The sequence below is a fragment of the Cheilinus undulatus genome, linkage group 19 (genome assembly GCF_018320785.1).
Source record: "Cheilinus undulatus linkage group 19, ASM1832078v1, whole genome shotgun sequence".
NCBI classification, from domain to species: domain Eukaryota; kingdom Metazoa; phylum Chordata; class Actinopteri; order Labriformes; family Labridae; genus Cheilinus; species Cheilinus undulatus.
Window position 1 is genome coordinate 19,840,282 of NC_054883.1, and position 9,602 is coordinate 19,849,883.

The window sequence follows — 9,602 nt, forward strand, 5'->3', positions numbered from 1 at the left end:
GTGTGACCTCTGAGGCTGTGTCCAAAATTACTCTATTCACTACGGGACTCTGTAGAGTCAATATGCCATTTGGCGGTGCTCTGAATTCTCAGTGAGCCGTGTTACACATCTTTATATCTGTACTACTAATATAGAACAGTATAGATCAGGGGTTTCAAACTCATTTTGGGTCAGGGGCTAGATTTGCACCAATGAAACAACAACATCAAATAAAATATTTTCTATAACCCCAATTCCAAAAAAGTTGGCCCACTATTTGAAATGTATACAAATAAAATGCAATGATGACCAAATCTCATACACCCACATTTTATTCATAATAGAATATAAACAACACATTAAATGTTAAAACTGAGACATTTACCATTGCATGAAAAATAATAGCTCAATTTGAATTTGATGGCAGCAACACATCTCTCAAAAAAGTAGGGACAGGGCCATGTTTATCATTTTGTCGCATTTCCTCCTAACAACAGTCTGTTAACCTTTTGGAATTGAGAAGACCAGTTGCTGTCACTATTCAGTTTTGATAGATCCTTTCTCTTTGTAAGCTGCCCATACCATCAGAGATGCAGGCTTTTGAACTGCACTGATAACAAGCTGGGTGGTCTTTCTCCTTTTTAGTCCACAGGACATGGTGTCCATGTTTTCCAATAAGAAATTTAAATTTTGATTGATCTGACCACAGAATAGTTTTTCATATTGTCTCATTCCGTTTTAAATGAGCTTTGGCCCAGAGAAGACAGCTGAATTTCTGGATCATGTTCGCACATGGCTTCTTCTTTGCCTTATGCAGCTTTAACTGTCATTTGTGGATGGTACAGCCAGTTGTGTTGGCAGACAGTGATTTCTGGAAGTGTTCCTGAGCCCATGCAGTGATTTCCAGAACAGAGTCATGCTTGTTTTTAATACAGTACTGCTTAAGGGCCCGGAGATCACGAACATCCAATATTGCCCTTCAGTCTTGTCCCCAGCATAAAGTGTTTTTCCCAGATTCTCTGAATCTTTTGATGTAATGTACTGTAGATGGTGGGATGTTCAAAGTCTATGCAATTTTTAGATGCATTTTTTCACAGATTGTTGAACCTCTACCCATATTTACTACCGAGAGACTACCTCTCTAAAATGATCCTTTCATACCCAGTCCTCTTACCCACCTGTTGCAATTATCCTAATTAGTTGCAAAGTGATCCTCCAGCTGTTTTTGATTAGTAAACTTACTTTTCCAGCCTTTTGTTGCCCTGACTCCTCCCTTCCCAGACATTTACAGACTGTTGTTAAAAGAGGGGATGGTACAGTGTGGTAAACATGGCCCTGTACCTACTTTTTTGAGATGTGTTTCTGCCATTAACTCCAAAATGAGCTGATATTTTTTACAAAATGGTAAAATGTCTCAGTTTTAACATTTGATATGTTGTTTAAGTTCTATTTTGAATAAAATATGGGTTTGTGAGATTTTCAAACCATTGCAATTTGTTTTTATTTAGATTTTACACAGTGCTCCTTTTTTGGAGTTGCTGTTGTATTTTATTAGGTAAATATTGCAAATTAAGCCCTCAGAAATTTTCCCTTTTTCTCCAAAGTGTAACATGAGAACGCTGAGGCCTGCTGATGGGTCAGATTTGGCCTGCAGGACATAAGTTTGACATCTGGTATAGATCCACCCTTCCCTGCCTTTGGTTGGCTTACCCTGATATTCTTACCCAACCAAATAATGAGGGTAATAACAAGTACTGGCCAGTGGGAGGCAGAGTAAGGCAGGTCATGCTGTTGCCATCCAAGGAAACTGCAACTGAATGAAGTCTCATCAGAGGGGATTATGAATGGGTATACTCCACAGATCCTACAAAATTACTGCTGTGTCTGTGGCAATAGCATGGTTGTTGGTGGCTGTAGTAGTATCCAATAACATTTCATATTTTGCCAATGTCTTCACCACACAGTCCACTACCCACCGCTCCTTGTGTGGGGGGTAAGGAGAAGAGAATGAGTGTGATTTTGGATACAACCATAACAGCGTGGTCTAACAGAGCTGTATCTGCGGCTTCAAAGAGGTTCTCTAATGGGCTGACGCGGCAGCTGTGTGTTGTGTGAACTCTGGCAGAAATACTGCAGTGAAACCCCCAGAGCTCTCTGACTAACTGAACCCTCAAAAAACAGCACACATTTTACCCTCAGTACTTCGTGTTAGTGCTCCGAGCAAACAGCCTGGGATTCTCCTTTTTAACTATTTAACAGTACCATACAGCACAATTTTACAAGTGCAAGAGACTTTTTACAAACACTACAAAATTTAGCGTGATGCTACAATGTCGGCATGTTTCACCATGCTCTTAACGTCAAGCCCTCAAGCCTCGCCTAGAAAAAGAACTACACAACACTTCGAATCCTATGAATGAATGCAAAGATGCATCATGGAATCAAAATGGAGTTAGAAAGTGTGCTTTGTAGCAGAAATATAAGGGTGGTATGACTCCTTGTCGCTCCTCAAATCTCCCGTTGCCCCTGAACATCAGTATCGTCTGGCTGCTGGTTTTCCAACGCCATAGTCATCTGTACAGGCGTCAGTCCATCCTCTCCTGAAAAAGACGCAGAGGGGCCTTTTAAGCATGCACTACAAAACAAAACACTTTTGTAATGTGCTATAATAGAGGCAACACTTTATTTGCTGTTATAGAGAGTAGAGGAAGTTGTCACTTTTTGATTTCTCTTTAGGGCTGAGATTTAGGAATCCTTTTGAATACAAATCCTGATATTCAGAGATCACATAGGGTTTGTTTGGGATGAAACAAAACACATGCTCCATCTCCCTGTCTACTAACATAACAGTCATGTGCATGGTGAGGCTGTACAGTTTACGACATGTAGCTGTGCTGTACATTGTGTTTCATGTTCTTAGCATCATTAATAGAGGAGAGTCACAAAAGTGGAGTTTTTAAGAGCATTAAGGCATCTGGTTTAGATTGTTTTGTTGGATTAGTTTGAATTATTGGCTGCCAGTAATTTTAAGGGAACACATTTATCTATTTATTAAAATAGGACTTGCATACTTTAGCCCATTGTTTTCCAGCCTAGGACCAGTGACCCCTTAGAGGGTGCCAGAGATCACAGGGAGGCTTTTGCTGCATTCCATTTATCTCGGAAGTTGGTGGTCGGACATCAAATTCGCCTGAATATAAACGGATTTCCCAGTTGTTTGCATTCCATTTGTCACAACCAGGACGAGTTGGAGAAACGATGGATGCCGTTCTTATGTTAGCCAGTCATTGTTTTTTAGCAACATTGGGTCTTAAGTTTGAAAACAAATTCATAATACAAGTTCTGATGACAAATGGAACGCAGCATTTGTCTGCTCTGAGGATGTGAAAATAAGACTGGCATGTATTAACTAAGATCATGGCAAACTTGAGTTTCTACAAACATCTTTTTTTTTTACAGGATAAACATATGTACTGCTATTTTCTTTGTTTTTTTTCCCCCCCACAAAACAGTAAAAAGTGATGTTAATTGTTTACAACAATCAATTGCTTTTCAAAGTGTGTTGGTCTTGGGGGGATTCGGCTTTTCTTGGATACAAGCAGAGGAGGCTCCAAGGAAAAAGGTTGGGAACTACTGCTGTAGCCCATCATGGCTCGTGGCATAGCGACAGCTTGGCTCATAAAGGCTCGGATGGAAACAAGTCAAACTGGATTTCACATAATCCTGATAATGTTGATGTCAAATGTTATAACTGGACACTGATGTAATATTTACAATGATCTCATTTCAGTGCCCCAGGCTCCAGCGTGTCACTGTGATCTAAACATTTCTGCTGTTATGGAGCACTCAATTCATATTGCTGAGAGGCAGAGAGATTCCAGGATGTGTGCTCACAGCTACACTGATAAAACAACGCATCTGAATCTAGAAAGCCTTTAGAGAGTGGAGCAGTTACAACTGGTTTTAACTGTTAACTGATCGCTTCATTTGGTACTGGAGAGGGGCCTATAGCAAGACTCTGGCAAAAGTCTTAGTTGCTGATATCTGTTTGATACAGCAACAAAAATGCAAGTAGTAGACCAAAAATATTTGGCAGTATTTCGTTTTTGAAAATCAAAAATTGAAGACAAACTCCAATGCTGTCTTAATTGTCAAAAAATATTGGCAAAATTGCTGTATTTCAAAACATGATTTTCTATGTGCTTTGAAATAAGTTTAAGTATGGTAAGGGGTATGAAAAAGTAAAGAAACTTAATGATCTATGGTCATATTTTTGACCAAAAAAGAGAGACTTCTGTCTAAATTGCAACAAGAAGTTGGCAAGCAAGGACGGTGCCTATAGTTTTCAACCTCTTGTAGGTTTCATATTTTTAAGGATTATATAAATCTATCAATGGTCTATATAATTAGGCTTTTATGACAAAAAACATACAAAAAAACTGCTCGGTGTAAAATTGAGAACAGATTTCTATAGTAATGTGGATTAAAAACATGTAAACGACCACATAAATTTTCATCTTCCAAAGGACTGACCTAATTCAACAGAGGTCCAGTCACTGGTGCTAGTAGTCTCACAATTAGTGAAATAGGGATCACCTGAGTGCAGTGAATGTGTCTAAAATGACTGTAGTATAAAGACACCTGTGTCTGGAAGGTCACTGGTTAATCAGTATTCCTGGCTACCATTACACAATGAAACAAAAGAACACTCCAGTTCAGGTGAATCCATTATCAAGGAATGGAAGGAATATTGCACGTGTAAATTTGCCTAGATCAGGCTGTCCTCACCGACTCACTGACCACACAAGGAGACCAGTGAAAAGGCCACCCAGAAACATCTGGCTACTCAGAAGGAGTTCCAAAGGAGGAGTGAAGTGGCAAAGAGAAAGACACTGTTGAAGAAAACTCAGATTAAATCTTAACTAGAGTTCACCAGAAGGCATGTGGGGGACTCCATGGTCAAGTGGAAGAAAGTTCTTTGGTCTGATGAGACCAAAATGGAGCTTTTTGGCCATCAGACAAGATGCCAAACACTGCACATCACCACAAACACACCATCCTCACTGTGTGCGGTGGTGGCAGCATCATGCTGTGGGGATGTTTCTCAGCAGCGAGCCCTGGAAGGCTGGCACATGGCACATTCACAGTGACTCAAATCATCTCTCCTCCTTATTCTGATGCTTGGTAGCTCACTGTCTTGACCATATCTGAATACGTTGGTTGCTACCATGTGATTGGCTGATAATATATTTATGTTAATAAGCAGTTGAACACGTGGACCTAATAAAGTGAACAGAGATTCAAACTGCCTTCAGACCTGTAGATGTGGTTTTCCAGGGCAGGATGTCCATCCCTGTGCGGCAGAAGGAGCGGTCTGTGTGTGCCTCAGTGCTGTACAGAACCTCCTGGAGCTGTTTGTCTCCGGGCTTCTGTGCTTTCACTCTAACCTGCAAGAGGAAACAGAATTTATCACTGCAGTCCCCAGACTCAGACACCAAGTTTTTGCTTCAGTGTTGATCAAAACAAAAACATCTGCATGCTGAGGTTTTATTCTCAAACCTCCAGTCATACCTCGAGGATGGTGATCTCTTTCTCCTTCAGCTTCCCTGCTTTGTTCTTGACCTTGGTCTTCTTGTTGTCGACCCACACTACTCTTTCCTTCACCTCTGACCTGGAGACACAGACGCACAGAGCTGAGTAAATATCATGAAACTCCTTTTAAAGATCTGTAACAGTGAAAGCAGACTCACTCTTGGATGCCCAGGTCGGCCAGTGTCGTGTCCAAGAAGGGGAATGGCTGGTGTGCTGGGTCAAGCTGCACCTCTATGGGCAATGTCACTGACATCGGAATCTCCCACTCCAATTCAACTCTCACTATTGGCCCAGGGGACTCCCTTTCTGATGGTGCATCGGGCCCTCCATTGGCCCGCTCTGCATCAGCCTCCCTTTCCTCCTTCAAGCTTTTTGTGTCGTCTGCTGCCAGCTTGACTCTCTGATCAGTAACTTCAAAACGCATGGGATGTACCCCTCACTTTTCCTTGCTTTATCTCCGTGACTGATGCTCTCTATCTGCTCCCTCCGTCTCCAGCAGGGCTGTTGTTGCAGATGCTGGCAGGTCCGCTCTCTCCTCCTCAGGGAGGATGATTCAGACCTCTGCGTCTTCTGAAGAGAAAGGTCTCTGGAAAGTGTGACTGCATGCAGACTGGAGCTCTGCCCTCCTGGCTCATATAAGCAGCCTGCACTAATGTGAGTAATGTGTCGCTCAGGTGTTAGGTTTATTAGACTGTCACAGGGCTGATGGACAGATGGCTGTGTTTGTCAGACCAGGGTTCAGTTTGACATGTTTTGGCTGTGAAATGAGGAAGATTGTGACCCAACATCATTTCTGTAAGTAAATAATAAGGAACTCGTAACCAAGTGGCAACCTCCAGTGCAGAAAAATGAAGCCAGTGGCTGTCACATACATATACCCCATGTTAAAATGCTAATTTAAAAGTAGAAATAAACATGTTTACATCCAGCCTGAACAGTTCCTGTCTTTAAGGGCACCTTTTTTAAAAAAAGTTTTGGTTTAAAGAAGCATACAAGTTTGACCAAGATGGCATTTTTGTATTTAGGATGCTGAGCTCTGAAAACGCTGGACTACTTTGGTTTTAAATGAAAAAAAGACTAGCAGCTGTTGGCACAGGTCCTTATTGATAATTAGGGACATGGGTGATCTGATTACATGCAATGTTGTAGCTGTTTGTCACGTTGGGATACACTAGGATACAATCAAGAACAATACAATACGTTACAGTAAGTTTCAATACGTTATGATACATTTAAGTACAATACGTTTTGATATGTTACAATAAGTTTTGATATGTTATGATACATTATGACGTCACCATATAATAAAATACAATCTGATACGTTTCAAAACATTACAATGCGTTACAATCAATCAAACTTTATTTATATAGCACTTTTCATACAAGACAATGTAGCACAAAATGCTTCACAAACAGATACCGTAAATTAAAGGAATTACGACCCAAACCCACTCCACCCAACCCTCTAACCTGCCCACCCACAATCCATACACAATACTGGCCACATACACCATAAATGAAAAACACTATAAGAACAGGAATTTATGTACCACTTCACTTCAGTGTGCATAACAGATTTATGACTGTGTGATGACATGATCCAAATCACCGTACCCTCACCTCCCTCGTCATTCTTCTCCCATCTTTGCCCTCCATCTCATTTCAGGAGCTCGATATATGGGCCATTCACAGCTCAGCGTCACATATTCAGATTTACAGGAGGACACAAACACAGACCACGTGTCTCTGCATGCTGAGGAGTGAACGTTTGTGTGTGTATTGACCTTTACAGCAGGGAGCTTTCCAAACGAGAACTCTGCGTGTCACATATCACGAGCAGCCACAACAAATCTGATCAAGAAAAACTGCAGCTTAACTTCAGCTCTGGAGGGGTCCACAGAGATCCACAGTCAGGGGATGTATTGTCAGCATTAACGCATTAAGTGCAATTAATTAAGGTCCATCATTAGTGCATGCTTATTCTCAAAATTCAATTAAATTATAAGGAAATGGGGTAGATCAAACATAACATGAAGTTCTCCACAGGAAAAAGAACTTTTGAATCTTAAAGGAAATAAGGGAACAGTAAAAAGGTAAAGTTTGACTTCAGACTTGTCCACTGAGCTGTCACAGAGGTTCTTTTTAGAGTGAAATTAAACATTAAGGAGCAGTGTTGGACTTAGTTTACATCACTGTGGTTAAACCAAAGGGAGAAGAAAGCATGCAATTAACACGATTTAAAGAAAATGAATGTACTTGTAAAAATCTCAGAGATTTTCTAAGTCTGCATTTTTACGTTGAGGAACTTTTTTCTGAAGTTGTTTCACAATTTTAGATGCATTGTTTTCAAGATTGGTGAACCTCTACCTGTATTGACTTCTGAGACTCTGCCTCTCTAAAATGCTCCTTTTATACCCAATTCTGCTCCAGCTGTTTTTCATTAGTACGACATACCAATGGTACTAATTGTTTTGATTTTCAGGATTAACTATTGCCTTGTTTCCCCTCCATCACTCCCATTTCTTCAGGCCCAAATACATGCTGTACACTCCACCCTGCACTAAGTAGCAGAAAGGAAAAGCCAGCTACAATAACTATTGAACGTTAGCATTGAGCAGCTAAATAGTCTGGATATTTCCACCAGAAACTAGAGCTGTGTGATCACATGAACATGTTATTGTAGCTTCATGTCCTCTGGATGTGTAGAGATGTGACTGTCTGCTAACAAGTTTCCATAACAGCCGTATAGAGGGATGATGAGCCAAAGCTGGGGTCATGCTTTGTTGGTCAAGCTTTCCCAGCAGTGTCATAGTGTGACAGTAAACAAAGTGAAGTCGTTTTATCCCACAGAGCCATGGAGGCAGCAGTAGAGTAAGTAATGACTAAACAGGACCCCTGCTGCTTTTATAGAGGACATTAAATGTTGTAAATCTTTACGTTTGAAAGGGATCCAGCCAGGGAAACATAAGTAGTCGTTCAATTTTAAATTGTTGTAATTTTTGGAGGAAAACATGATGCAGCAGTGGAAAAGACATTTCCTGGCATGGCACCGTCTCCTGAATCTATCACAAGTAGTGTCAACAAAATAGCCATTCTGCTACGTTGATGTAAATGAGGATTTCTGTGTGGTGACTGCAACTCTGACCTCAGCGACGGCCTCTCCATCACAAAGAGGTGCCACATGAATGTGGTCTTATGTACACAAACACACAGCGGTCTCCAGTGAGTTTAACGAGCAAACACTTTAATTGTGTGGAGTTATTGAGGCATGAAATCAGACTGGAGTTTTCTGCCAGCGAGGCACAACGCAGTCAGAGTACTTTATCTGCCCCATGAGCTAAAAACTGTGAATTAGAAAAAACCTGAAGTTATTTTAGACAAATACATTTTTTAAATTTGTCTTTAATATTGTAGTACAACCACCAGGCTTTATGTTCAGGTTATTAGCCGAATATTAACTCTAAACTTTCTGTGAGTAGAAAAAAACATGCAGACATAAGACTGGGCAACAAGGACCTGAAATCATATCCCAATATTTTCAGAGTATTGTCACCTTAGGCATGTTTTGTACATAACCTGAGCATGACTGCTCCCCTTTCCCTCTTCCCTGCCTGTCTGTACTTAATAGCATAGCTCTGTACCCATGAAAACATGTTCTGATACAGTAGGTGGCAACATGCATGAAAGAAGAGGAAGCAACCATGAAACAACCTTAGTCTGTCCCACTAGTGTTGCAAGGCCGATGGATGACCTGATCACATGTTTGTTAAAGCTGATAAGCTTGTTCCTGGTCAGAGAATCAACATAATTTGAGTAGAACTGAGCATTCAGCTCAGTTTTACACTTCAACAGGTGACATATTGTTTATAAAATGTAAATAAATCTACCAACTGTAACTTTTCTAATAATGAGTCATAAGAAGAATAAAGTCATAAACTTTCCTTGATGACAATTTTCCATTAAGCTCTTACGATTAGTCGATTTCTTCACTTTATCTTCAGAAAGTTGAACAAGATGCAGGCTGCAGAT